Consider the following 14,160-nt stretch of genomic DNA (forward strand, 5'->3'; position numbering starts at 1 on the left):
TAGTCAAATGTAAGAGGCGAGGGGGAGGGCACGGGGTCTGGAACCCCCCACCAACCAGTCACCTAAAGGAGATTACACACGACCTAATTGCTGTCCGGTGAAATTGAGAGATATTTTGAGTTTCAATCACACGACGTAATAGTGATCTGCACTATCAATACTGAAATAGGCCACCGATGATTTTAACTATCGATATATCGATAGCACTATCGACTGTCACCCATTCCTACTTTGTCAAGGACCAGCTACTGTACATTGTTGGCCTAACCTTAGCTCAGTTGGTGTTTTGTTAACCAGTCAAGTTTTTACCTGCAGTTGAATTTAATGGAAGCACTGCCGTTTATTGTTCTAATTATGGAAAAGTGTCACAAGAAAGAAGAGGAAAATCGATTTTTATTCGTCCACTAGCATTATGGTAAGTAAAAATATGTACACACTACTATAACAGCGTAGCTACTTAACTGCAGCGGCTTAATGTTAGAACTAGAGTCGTTATTTGGAGACTGGTAGAACTATGCAGTTGCAGTATTTCAGTACTTCACAAGGCATCGAAGTGGTAATCATCATTACAAGTAACATTAACGAAAATCAGTGCATAAAAACACACATAGATTTGCCTGTGTCACCAAAAAATCACACGGACCAACAAAAATATCGCCCAAACAAAGATGGTAGCATTTCTTAAAAAAAAAAATTGCTCAATATTCTATCGTTAGTAGCCCAAACGGCAAAATATAGCTGAGTCTAGTCACCCGGGCGGCATTCAGTTATGGAAACCAGTAGCGATGTATAAAGATGGGAAGCGGTTTATAGAGAGCGAAGGGGTACGTAATGACAACACTATTCTGCAGTTCGCTTTTAAAAGATTTTTTTCAGTGAGATGCTTAAATTTGTTCGTTTAACATTGTAGGTAATCTAGCGCACCGTTAAGATTTTTTGTTCTGCGAAAGTGAACCTTAAGTTAGAAGACGAGCTGTGTTTTGTTAGCAGAGAGGCAATACGTTATATTAGAATTGTAATTCATTTGGCAACTGAGCGAAGTTATACAGTGCTAAAAAAAAAAAAAATCTAATTTGGATTTAGGTATGGCAGAATATATGTTATACGTTTTTAAGAAAAGATTGCTTAATTTTACATCAAAAAACTATTTGTATGAAGACCTCCCAAAAACAAATTATGTACACGTAATTTAAAAAATAAATAAGTAAATGTGTTTTCAGTATTAACATAAAACATGAGTCTTTCAACAGTTCCCTGTAACAAATCCCTTTTCCCCCACCCCTTTGGACAAAATCCTGGCTACATCCTTGCTCCTCCTCTGCCCCGTCCACGTAACATGTGTGACTACAGTGACAACTTTTTACATTCTAGAAAACCCTTTGTAATCTGCTGTCACTAGATGTTCATGTCAGATAAGTTTTATGTAACCACATTTTAAGTAATAAAATGTTGTTGTATCGTAAAATACAGCGTGAGTCAGGAGCACGGGTACATACTTTGAGAAGTGACAGCATTGTTAATTCTGAACAAACAACTTCATATGGACACATACCACTTTTCGAATCGTTTTCGTGATAGAACATGTGTAATGTATATCGTTATTTATTTTCTGTATTATTCAGCACGTTGTCATCGTTTACAATGTGTCACACTAGCGTACAGGCATTCGAGACTAACAATTTGATATAAGACATTTGTGGACCATCCGGTAGGAAAAGCACCTCAAATTAGCCTACAGAAATTAAGTAAGTGACACCACACGCCCGTCGCGCGATTTTTCAATACTCTCCCTTGCGCAAACTATTAGCCCTAGATTAAAAATCAAGAGGGCCCTCTTTTTAGTAAAATAATGTAGTTTATTTTCTTACTGCGACACGTTTTCGCTAGAGGCCGCGGTTTTCAAGTTATTCAACAAACACGTACAAAACTAGCATTAAAGGTGTTCCGTTTCCCCACAAAGCATGAACCTTTGCTGCTGACTCATTCTGCATATTTTCACGTGAAGGAACTGATTACAACATATTCGCCTGGAACATTTAAGAGTACGTTCATATCGATATCTGCATATATAAAATATATACACCTAGTACATTTAACAATATTTATATAATTTCAGTGTTCTGCTTGGCGTTTTGAGACTATATCGAGCAGTAGAGACTAGAAACATGTGGTTGCTCTTTGTATAGACCTATAATTTTACACAGAGTTCGCTGCACTGTATTTAAAATAAAAAACGAAAATTTCCTTAAATTAGAACCGGAATAGGAATTACTATATGAAATTAAACAAACGCCAAAGTCAACACCTATTTAAAAGTGACAACACTGCGTAATATAACAAAATACAGACTATGTTAGTCATATGGCGCAGAATTTATTGGGTTAAAGCTCAAGCCATCTAAAATCCACGCGGTACTGGTTGGTAATTCTCGTCTCATTAGCCCGAAATTTCGCGAATCTCTACCATCTTTAATCCTAAATGGGAAAAATATCAGCTTCTCTCTCTCTCAGTAGAGTGTCTAGCAGTAATAACAGATGAAAATCTAAATTTAACTGAGCACTTAGCGGCAACGTGCAAGAAGGCATCAGCATCTCTCCATACCCTGCAAAAATTTAAAACTCTCTTCCCTCTTGACCTCAAAATGAAACTTATACAAACACTTATACTTCCAAATTTTGATTACAGCGATGTTATCCTTGTAATACTTTCTCAGGAAAGCACAATGAGCGTGGAACTGGTTGTGAGCGCCTGAGTTCGATGTATCTGTGGCGTTCGACTCTTTGATCATATTTCACCATAAGATGCACAGCTACTCTGGCTGCATGCTGACAAGCGGATTTTTCCATAAACTCTGTCTCCTCTACTGTCTTGTCAACGCACATTGCCCCCATATCTCTCATGGACATCAATGATCTTGTCTGAACAACATGGCAGAGATACCTGTTCCCAAAACAGCAAAATCATTTGTGTCTCGCGTCATCGATTACCCACTTTCTCAAAGTCCTTTTCAGCAGCAGGAACCCAACTCTGGAACAACCTGCGTTAATGTATTAGAGAACTGAAAAACATCTCCAGTTTCAAAAGACAATTGATGACATATCTACTTAAGCAAAAACAGTGACTATCATTGCCCCTGTAGACACTCATTACTCTTTTACATCATCCTTTTCCACTACATTATTTCCCAGTGTTCTTAGGTGGTACAATATCCTTACATTTCCCTTCACCAGAACTCTCTATATCAGAAAATTTCTGTTTTCTATACCTATAAAATCTTGTACATCTGCCTCTATCTTTATTATTATTATGAATTATTATTACCAGTGAATCTGACAACGGTTCACAGTTGCTAAATATGTATGAGAATTGGACTACGTACATCCCAATCTCCTTCACATTCTCTCTGACCATTTGCTACTCCTTCTCTCTTTGTCCATTTCCTCTTCCTCCCCCTCCCTCTTACCATCACCTCTTCACCATCCCTCATTCCATCTCGTCCTCCTCTCTCTCTCTCTCTCTCTGTCCGTCTCCCTCTTCCCCTTCTCTATGTCCCTTTACTCCCCACGCTCCCTGGCCATATCTTTTTCCCACCCCTCTCTCACCTTGAGCCTTGTTTGTTGTTACACCAAACGAAACTTTGCTTGGGAATTGAAGCAGCTTAAAATGAATGGGTAAATCAGTTTTGATTACTGGTACATGTGGTATGACGGAGACCTCTCCACCTGCTGGATCTGAGGATAGTAGCATCAGTGACAGTATTTTGCATTGTTTCACTCTGTTAATACATAGGATTACAACGTTTGGGATGATCCGGATTCCGTAGTATTATTCTAAATTAAGCCGATAAGCTATAAATACAGCTTTCCCATTTTCTGTCAAAACTCTTTGTGTGGAAGGAAACACATTGTTATGTATAGCCGGCCGCAGTGGTCTAGCGGTTCTGGCGCTGCAGTCCGGAACCGCGGGACTGCTACGGTCGCAGGTTCGAATCCTGCCTCGGGCATGGGTGTGTGTGATGTCCTTAGGTTAGTTAGGTTTAAGTAGTTCTAAGTTCTAGGGGACTTATGACCTAAGATGTTGAGTCCCATAGTGCTCAGAGCCATTTTGTTATGTATACAATATTGGTTTAAATTTATAAATAAGCAAAAAGAATATACATGGGACAAGCAGTTTTTTATAATTGTTTAAGTGCCGTTACGAAATTAAAAGTGACTGCGGGAATAGTCAGTTTCAACAAAAAATCTGTACATTGTTTCTCAGAAATTGTGGCCTATGACTGTCTGAATGTTAGAGTATCGTGCAAAAATCTAAAGTACATTGGCAGCAAATTTTTCGAGGTTTCTGCTAACAATCTTTCCCTGTGCTATATGATGTATATATTTATATGGTAAAAAGAGGTATAGCCTGTGCCCGACCGAATGTGTATTAGAGTATAACGTAAAAATTTGTAGTAAATCGGTCAAGAAATTTTTCGAGGATTTTGCTAATAACGTTTCCCCTTTATGTAACTATGTCTGTCCGAATGTGTGTAATAGCAACATGTGAAAATTAGAAGTCATTTGATCCGAGAACTTTTGGATAATTTTGGAAAAATTTCTCCTTTTGTATTACATAAATTTTTATCTTATATACATAAAAAATATCTACCCTATGTCAGTCTGAATGTTTATTAGAGTATCGTGTGAAAATCTGATGTAAATCGGTCACGAACTGGTTTTCGCATACGACTGTAGATTATTACACTGGGCAACAACCAAAAAAACGTCATGGGTTTCTCAGCTGATTTAGACTAATTTTGGTGTTCTGAGTCCGAATATCACATTGATTTTGCTCTATCAGGTCAACTTTTTGAGATACAGCCATAGGCCTACATGACCATTTTTCCCTGAAATGTAAGCCTTTTTATAGGCTTCAATATGCTAATATTAGGGGTTTTAAGGGGATTACTCAGGACATATGAAAACAAAAGAAGCCTTTAAGATTGTAACAGTTAATCATTCCAATAGATGCCTTTTTTTCTTACTATAGTATAAAATTTATTCTAATTTGTATTGTCTGACAGTCAACTGCATATTTCTATTACTATTTCAGATTGATATGGCTTCTGCGCGACGTTCATGCAAGAATAATCCAGACGTTTTCTGCTACATCTGCGGAGAATACACGCTTTCAGTGGACAGGAAGAACATCACGGAATTTGTGAAGAACACCTACCAGGCTTACTTTCAAGTCAAGCTGGGTGACCAAGATAAGCCCTGGGCACCGCACACGGTCTGCAAGAAGTGCGTGGAATACCTCCGGCGGTGGACGAAGGGCACGAAAACTTCACTGAAGTTTGGGATTCCGATGGTTTGGAGGGAGCCCTTTGACCATGCATCGGATTGTTACTTCTGCGCCATCAATACTACTGGCATCAACCGGAAGAATCGGCACAGCCTCCAGTACCCCGACCTTCCATCTGCCCGCCGTCCAGTTGCTCACTGCGAAGAAATTCCTGTACCAGCGTTCACAGAGCTTCCTAACATCGACGACGAGGCCACCACTGCAGACGAGGGAGGATATATAGCAGACGAGGAGTATGAAGCACAAGATGGTCGACAGCTCTTTTCACAATGTGAGCTTAATGATCTTGTTCGGGATCTCAGCTTGTCGAAGACTTCATCCGAGCTGTTGGCCTCCAGACTCAAAGAGAAAAATCTACTTGGCGAGGACACGCGTATCACTTTCTTTCGTAGAAGGCATGAGGACTACATGGGCTACTTCTGCCAGGAGGAAGACCTAGTGTACTGCCGAGATGTCGCCGGTCTTCTTGTTAAACTCGGGGCTCCTACATACGATCCGAGAGATTGGCGACTCTTTATTGACAGCTGCAAGCGCTCTTTGAAGTGTGTGCTCCTCCACAACGGGAACGAGTTCGCCTCAATCCCTCTTGCTCACTCCACAACTCTCGTAGAGAAATATGAAGCAGTGAAGTACGTGCTCGACAAAATCCAATATGAGCAGCACCAATGGATCATCTGCGTCGACTTCAAGATGGTGAACTTTCTACTTGGTCAGCAGTCCGGGTTCACGAAATACCCATGCTTTATATGTATGTGGGACAGTCGAGGCAGAGCCCAGCACTATGTAAAGAAAGTGTTGCCGCCACGAGAGCAGTTAGTACCTGGTGCGAGAAACATCATAAACGAACCTCTTGTTGACCGGGAGAAGATATTGATCCCACCGCTACACATGAAGCTTGGGTTAATGAAACAGTTCACGCGTGCTCTGGACAAGGATGGGAGGTGCTTCCACCACCTGTGCCGAGCCTTTCCGCGACTGACCATTGAGAAGCTGAAGGCCGGCATTTTCGATGGGCCACAGATACGGCAGCTCATAAAGGACACAGAGTTCGAAAACTCCATGAACACGTTAGAGTGCGCCGCGTGGAAATCGTTTGTGCAGGTGGTGAACAACTTCCTGGGGAACACGAAGGCAGCAAACCACGCCAGACTCATCAGCAGCATGATAGAGGCCTTTCAAAAGCTCGGGTGTTTGATGAGTATAAAGATGCACTTCCTGTACTCACACATGGAGAAGTTTCCTGAAAACCTTGGGCGATGAGCGACGAGCAGGGAGAAAGGTTCCATCAGGACATGCGCCAAATGGAGGATAGGTACCAGGAGAGGTGGGACGCAGTCATGATGGCGGACTACTGCTGGATGCTGAAGAGAGACAACCCAGCAGCTGCTCACAAACGGGAATCGAAGAAACGCCGATTCATGCCGTGAACTCTGAACTTTTGTGTCACGTAACGCTCATTGTTATACTAATATTATGATAAATATGCTTATTTAATTTGATGGAGTAAATAAAAACTTAATGAATTTGCATACGTTGACGTTTATTTCTTGAGGAAAACGGAAAAAATCTTCCGGGGTTTCTCAGCAGATGATATAATGATATTTTTTTTTTACGAAAAATCGATTTTTAAAAATTTCTGTAGCAAAAAATCCTGACCTGATAGAACAAAACCAAGGTCATTTTCGGACTCAGGGCATCAAAATTAGTCTAATTCAGCGGGAAAACCCTAGACTTTTTTAAAAAAATCTTTTTTTGTTGCCCAGTGTTATTATTATTATTATTATCTTTCTTTCTTTTCTCAGACGATATGTCTGGTCAAAAATGGAAAGTGACGCGGACCTTGATCAAGCGTGACTTCCTTTTAACTGTACGGTATATGTTATATTGCATTTAGGAACTTTCGGGTAATTGAACATGTATCAATAATTACGGATTTGTGTAGTTGTACACATAAGTTTGGATGTAGCTGTATTGCATTGATGTATTGGTGGATATTGTGTGGTATGACTCCTGTAGTTGATAGTATAATTGGTATAATGTCAACTTTATCCTGATGCCACATGTCCTTGACTTCCTCAGCCAGTTGGATGTATTTTTCAATTTTTTCTCTTATTTTCTTTTGTATATCTGTTGTATTGGGTATGGATATTTCGATTAGTTGTGTTAATTTCTTCTTTTTATTGGTGAGTATGATGTCAGGTTTGTTATGTGGTGTTGTTTTATCTGTTATAATGGTTATGTTCCAGTATAATTTGTATTCATCATTCTCCAGTACATTTTGTGGTGCATACTTGTATGTGGGAACGTGTTGTTTTATTAGTTTATGTTGTAAGGCAAGCTGTTGATGTATTATTTTTGCTACATTGTCATGTCTTCTGGGGTATTCTGTATTTGCTAGTATTGTACATCCGCTTGTGATGTGATCTACTGTTTCTATTTGTTGTTTGCAAAGTCTGCATTTATCTGTTGTGGTATTGGGATCTTTAATAATATGCTTGCTGTAATATTTGGTGTTTATTGTTTGATCCTGTATTGCAATCATGAATCCTTCCGTCTCACTGTATATATTGCCTTTTCTTAGCCATGTGTTGGATGCGTCTTGATCGATGTGTGGCTGCGTTAGATGATACGGGTGCTTGCCATGTAGTGTTTTCTTTTTCCAATTTACTTTCTTCGTATCTTTTGATATGTGATCTAAAGGTTTGTAGAGGTGGTTATGAAGTTGTAGTGGTGTAGCCGAAGTATTTATATGAGTGATTGCTTTGTGTATTTTGCTAGTTTCTGCTCGTTCTAGAAAGAATTTTCTTAAATTGTCTACCTGTCCATAATGTAGGTTTTTTATGTCGATAAATCCCCTTCCTCCTTCCTTTCTGCTTAATGTGAATCTGAATGTATGTGATGTATTCTATATTTGTGGCATTGTGATCGTGTAAGTGTATTGAGTGCTTCTAGGTCTGTGTTACTCCATTTCACTACTCCAAATGAGTAGGTCAATATTGGTATAGCATAATTATTTATAGCTTCTGTCTTGTTTCTTGCCGTCAATTCTGTTTTCACTATTTTTGTTAGTCTTTGTCTATATTTTTCTTTTAGTTCTTCTTTAATATTTGTATTATCTATTCCTATTTTTTGTCTCTATCCTAGATATTTATAGGCACCTGTTTTTTCCATCGCTTCTATGCAGTCGCTGTGGTTATCCAATATGTACTCTTCTAGTTTAGTGTGTTTTCCCTTGACTATGCTATTTTTCTTACATTTGTCTGTTCCAAAAACCATATTTATATCATTGCTGAATACTTCTGTTGTCTTTAGTAATTGGTTGAGTTGTTGATTTGTTGCTGCCAGTGGTTTTAGATCATCCATGTATAGCAAATGTGTGATTTTGTGTGGGTATGTTCCAGTAATATTGTATACATAATTTGTATTATTTAGCATGTTGGATAGTGGGTTCAGAGCAAGGCAGAACCAGAAAGGACTTAATGAGTCTCCTTGGTATATTCCACGCTTAATCTGTATTGGCTGTGATGTGATATTATTTGAATTTGTTTGGATATTAAGTGTGGTTTTCCAATTTTTCATTACTATGTTTAGGAACTGTATCAATTTAGGATCTACTTTGTATATTTCCAATATTTGTAGTAATCATGAGTGGGGTACACTATCAAAAGCTTTTTGGTAATCAATGTATGCGTAGTGTAGCGACCTTTGTTTAGTTTTAGCTTGATATGTCACCTCTGCATCTATTATCAGTTGCTCTTTACATCCTTGTGCTCCTTTGCAACAGCCTTTTTGGTGGTGGTGGTGGTTAGTGTTTAACGTCCCGTCGACAACGAGGTCATTAGAGACGGAGCGCAAGCTCGGGTTAGGGAAGGATTGGGAAGGAAATCGGCCGTGCTCTTTCAAAGGAACCATCCCGGCATTTGCCTGAAACGATTTAGGGAAATCACGGAAAACCTAAATCAGGCTGGCCGGAGACGGGATTGAACCGTCGTCCTCCCGAATGCGAGTCCAGTGTGCTAACCACTGCACCACCTCGCTCGGTCAGCCTTTTTGTTCTTCATTTATAATTTTCTTCTGTGTTGTATGTGTCAATTTCTGTGTAATGACTTGAAGTTTATATTTTGTATATTGTTGGTAGGCATGTTATTGGGCGATATTTAGCTGGGTTTGCTGTGTCTGCTTGATCTTTAGGTTTCAGATAAGTTATTCCATGTGTAAGTGTATCAGGGAATGTGTATGGGTCTGCAATGTAACTGTTAAATAATTTAGTTAGATGTGAATGTGTTGAGGTGAACTACTTTAGCCAGAAATTTGCTATTTTATCTTTTCCAGGGTCTTTCCGATTGTGAGTAGAATTAATTGCTTGGGTGACTTCATGTTGCAAAAGTATCACTTCAGGCATTTGTGGTATCATCTTGTATGTATCTGTTTCTGCTTGTATCCACCGTGCATGCCTGTTATGTTGTACTGGGTTTGACCATATGTTGCTCCAGAAGTGTTCCATGTGTGTTTTGTTTGGTGGATTGTCTAATTTAATGTGTGTGTTATATATTGTCTTGTAAAATTTCTTTTGGTTTGTGTTGAATGTTTGGTTTTGTTTCCTTCTATTTTCACTTGTTTTGTATCTTCTAAGTCGTTTGGGCAATGCTTGTAATTTCTGCTTCTTTTCATCTATCGCTTCTTGTTGTGAGATTTTACCTAACCTTTTTCGTTTTTTTTCTGACATTTCATTTCTTATAAATTGTGTTAGCTGTCCGATGTCTTTTCTCAGTTTTTCTATTCTGATCTGTAGCCTGTGTTGCCATGTTGGTTTTGTGGGTTTTTTCTGTGTGTTGGTTGGTTCTGATCTCTGCCTAGTGTGTATACTTAGTGTAGTGAGTGCCCCTATTTAAACCAGTAGTTGCAACTCTTCCATTGTTGTGATTTCATTTGTTTTGTTGTGTATGATTGTGTTGATAGTTTTTATTGTTGTTTCGACTTGTGGGTTATTTGGCGGTCTATGCAAGAATGGTCTAATGTCTGTATTTGTGTCTTTGTATTCTATATATGTCAGCTGAAATTTTTCTTCTATATCTAACATGTGTGTCACTTCGTGTTCTATTTGTGCTTGTTCTGGTGGCTGTCTTAAGATTTAGTTTTCCTCTGATTGTTTAACTGATGCATGTTGTTCTTTGTTTGTTTGCTCTGGGATGTTTGAGTCCATTACTGTATTTTCTTCTTCTTCTGATTGCACATTATTTTGTTCCAGTATTTGTTGTACTTGTTGTTTGATGTTTTCTAATTCTAACTGGGGTATCCTGTTTTTTTATTATCACACGGATCTGATCAGCTAGTCGTTGTTCTGTTAAAAATTTTAATTCTGGGTATCTGGTAATAAATGTTGTGTATACTTGTGATCTGTATCCAGTTGTGTTGGTTCCTAGGTTTGTTGCTTGGTAATAACAGAACATGAGGTATCGATTAACTTCATTTGACCATCTCATCCTCTGTCTTTGTTTTCCTTCTAGGGTGGTTGCAGGAAGCATATCCTGCAAAACACCTCTATTTGGATTTAAATCATTTTCCAGTTGGCTAGCAGTGTCGTTACCATTGTGGGAGGGCATAGGGTTCAAGCGTCGTCCCCGACCATGACGGCGCTTGTCCGAGGCTTCTTTAGTTCTGTCCTGAACCAACTAATCACACTTAAAGGGGGGTTAGCCCTATTAGTGGTTTGTTCTTTTCGTCGCCTTTTACGACTGGCAGAACATACCGGAGGTCTATTCTTTTCCCGGGCCTCCACGGGGTTTATTATTATTATTATTATTATTGTTATTATTATTATAAGCTGCTGTAGAAGAAGTACTGCCGGAATTAACTTTATTAGCTTTTAGCCAGTACTATTTTTTCACACCGACTCTGCAGACACTCAAACCAGTTTATTTCTGTTTGTCATATCCAAACCGTTATTTCTTAGGTAACTGAGATGTAAAAAAGGTATTGTATGTGTGAAACTCTGGGCAGACCTAAGACAGGACGAAGGCTCTAATCTGGTCAGGTTATAGAAATAAATAATATAAAAACTAAGAGTTGAAAATTTAACTTTGTGCTGTTGTCGATTCTCAATAAGTTTCTTTTGAATCTGTTGCAAATTCGTTTGCAGGAAACTAAGCTGAGACAGGACAACTGTGCAGTAATTTAAGCATATTTTTTTTTTTAAATAGGTGGTAACTTTTGGTTGACACTCCGCGCATTTGAAGGGACCGAAATGTAGATTTTGTCGTCACAATGGAACAGACGCTGCGAGCTTTGACACAAGCCAGCGGCCTACAACACGGGGTAGCTGGGTATTCTCCTACAACGGCCTGCAGAATCCCCCTAAACGCTCTCAGTCAATGCAGCGGTCACCTTCTGAGCTCGTGCTTTAGAAGGCTTTCTCTACGGCCCCCACTCGTCGGTAGCGCCATTGTACGCTAGGCGAAGTTCGCCGGGAAACTCTACCCTCCTGAGATTATCCCTGCAAAGGATATTTAACTTTAGAGCATGGAAAAGTGTTTTGCGGCGACGTTTCACGGTAGCAAGTATGATATTCATTTTAGGCGTGTAAAATATTGCGAATATGAACCCAAAATATTTGAAAAGGATCACTAATAAAATGTGTAATATAGTGATAAGTGGTAGTACCTATATACATTATTTCTTATACAACGCGGTAATTGTGAATAATGCTACTATCAGAGCCAAATAATACTCATAAAACGCCTTGCCTTCCTGAAATTTGTTCTTTGTTCACTGGTCGTTTTCATGTATTCTTCTACCAAATGAATTGAGACTGTCTGCAGATGATCTGTCGTTTATCGTCTAGTAACGTCATCAGAAGCTCAAAACAAATTGCAAAACGATTTAGAAAAGATATCTGAATGGTGCAAAACTGACAATTTACCCTAAATAACGAAAAGTGTTAAGTCATCCACATAAGTGCTAAAAGAAATCCGTTAAACTTAAATTACACTATAAATCAGTCAAATCTAAAGGCCGTAGATTCAACTAAATACCTAGAAATTACAATTACCAACAACTTAAATAGAAAAGAAAACATAGAAAATGTTGTGAAGAAGGTAAACCAAAGACTACTTTTTATTGACAGGACACTTAGAAAATGTAACTGCCCACACTACGCTTGCCCGTACTCTTTTAGAATACTGCTGCGCTGTGTGGGATCCTTACCAGATAGGACTGACGGAGTACATCGAGAAAGTTCAAAGAAGGGCAGCAGGTTTGTATTATAGAGAAATAGGGGAGAGAGTGTCACTGACATTATACAGGATTTGCGGTAGACATAATTAAAACAAAGGTGTTTTTCGTTACAGCGGAATATTCTCACGAAATTTCAAACACTACCTTTCTCCTCCGATTGCGAAAATATTTTGTTGACGTCGATCTACATAGGGAGAAACGATCATCATAATAAAATAAGGGTAATCAGAGCTCGCACGGAAACAAATAACTGTTCGTTTTCTCTGCGCGCTGTTCGAGATTGAAATAACAGAGACTTATCGTGAAGGTGGTTCTATGAACCCTCCGCCACGCACTGAAGTGTGATTTGCAGAGTATCCACGTAGATGTAGATGTTGATGTGATATGCTTATGTTCTTTTGCTAAAAGGGTTCCAAGCCAAACACTATCAGAGTCATAAATTCCGTAGAGCTGACAGATGCTGAGTATTTTACTATCTGCAAACAAGACATGAGATGGTGTCTTGAGTACCTTAGTAGCAAGCAATGAAATGAAATGATCGTACGGCATTGTTGGCCGGGAGACCCCATACGGAGTGTTCGGCCACCGAAATTGCTGGTCCTTTTTAGCTGACGCCACTTCGACGACTTGCGAGTCAATGATGATGAAAGACACACAACACCCAGTCATCTCGAGGCAGAGAAAATCCCTGACCCCGCCGGAAATCGAACCCTGGACCCCGTGCGCGGGAAGCGAGAACGCCACCGCAAGACCACGAGCTGCGGACAGTAACAAGCAGTGTGTTGAGGAAGAAATAGCATTATTTCCCTAATATGCTAAGGGAAACTCTGAACATGGGAAATTTCCAAGAGCGAAAATCGTAGTAGACACTATCTGATTAACGGGAGGTTGCCTGACTTTCGTGGAAATTTCAATACCTGGAGGATTCGGTACGACTTAGCTCCAATGAGTTTCATGCTGTCTTTACGGGACGAGAGACTGCTAATGTCCAAATCAGTGAATGCCACACTAATTAATTCTGAAATTTAGCATGCCTGGTTAGACAAATGCCTGTCGATGGAAATTAATTGGAGTGTCTGCTCAGGTGGCTTACCCTTTGGTGTGGAGTCAGCAGCAGCTTGTTTCTTGTTGGAACGCTCCGTGTTATTTTAGATTTCTTTGCTGTATTTGTCGCTATTTTTCTAACAGTGGTTGTTAAATTTCTGAAGTATCTTACTGTAATGAGTAGTCGTCCTTTTAGAGTTATTTGCGAGGCAAAACTCGCTTTCTGGATGTACATCTGCATTATTATTTCACGATTCACAGTTAGGTGCCTGGCAGAGAGTCCACCGAACCAGCTTCAAGCTATTTCTCTACCGTTCCTCTAACGAAAAACTCGCGGGAAAACGAATGCTTCGATCTTTCCGTGCGAGTTCAGATTTCTCTTATTTTATTACAATGATCTTTTCTCTCTATGTAAGTAGGCTTCAACAAAATATTTTCACACTCAGGAGAAGGTTAGTGACTGAAATTTCATGAGAAGCTCCTGCCACAACGAAACACCAAAAAAATGGTTCAAATGGCTCTGAGCACTATGGGACTCAA

General features: G+C 39.4%; 1 non-coding gene across 1 annotated transcript; it reads right to left on the bottom strand.

The window, feature by feature from the left end:
* Positions 1-9,308: 9,308 nt before the first annotated feature.
* Trnaa-cgc (transfer RNA alanine (anticodon CGC)) lies at positions 9,309-9,390 on the bottom strand. Its single transcript has one exon. It is a non-coding gene; the product is annotated as a tRNA-Ala (tRNA).
* Between the last annotated feature and the right edge of the window lie 4,770 nt (positions 9,391-14,160).

This window comes from Schistocerca nitens, chromosome 3 (genome assembly GCF_023898315.1).
Source record: "Schistocerca nitens isolate TAMUIC-IGC-003100 chromosome 3, iqSchNite1.1, whole genome shotgun sequence".
NCBI classification, from domain to species: domain Eukaryota; kingdom Metazoa; phylum Arthropoda; class Insecta; order Orthoptera; family Acrididae; genus Schistocerca; species Schistocerca nitens.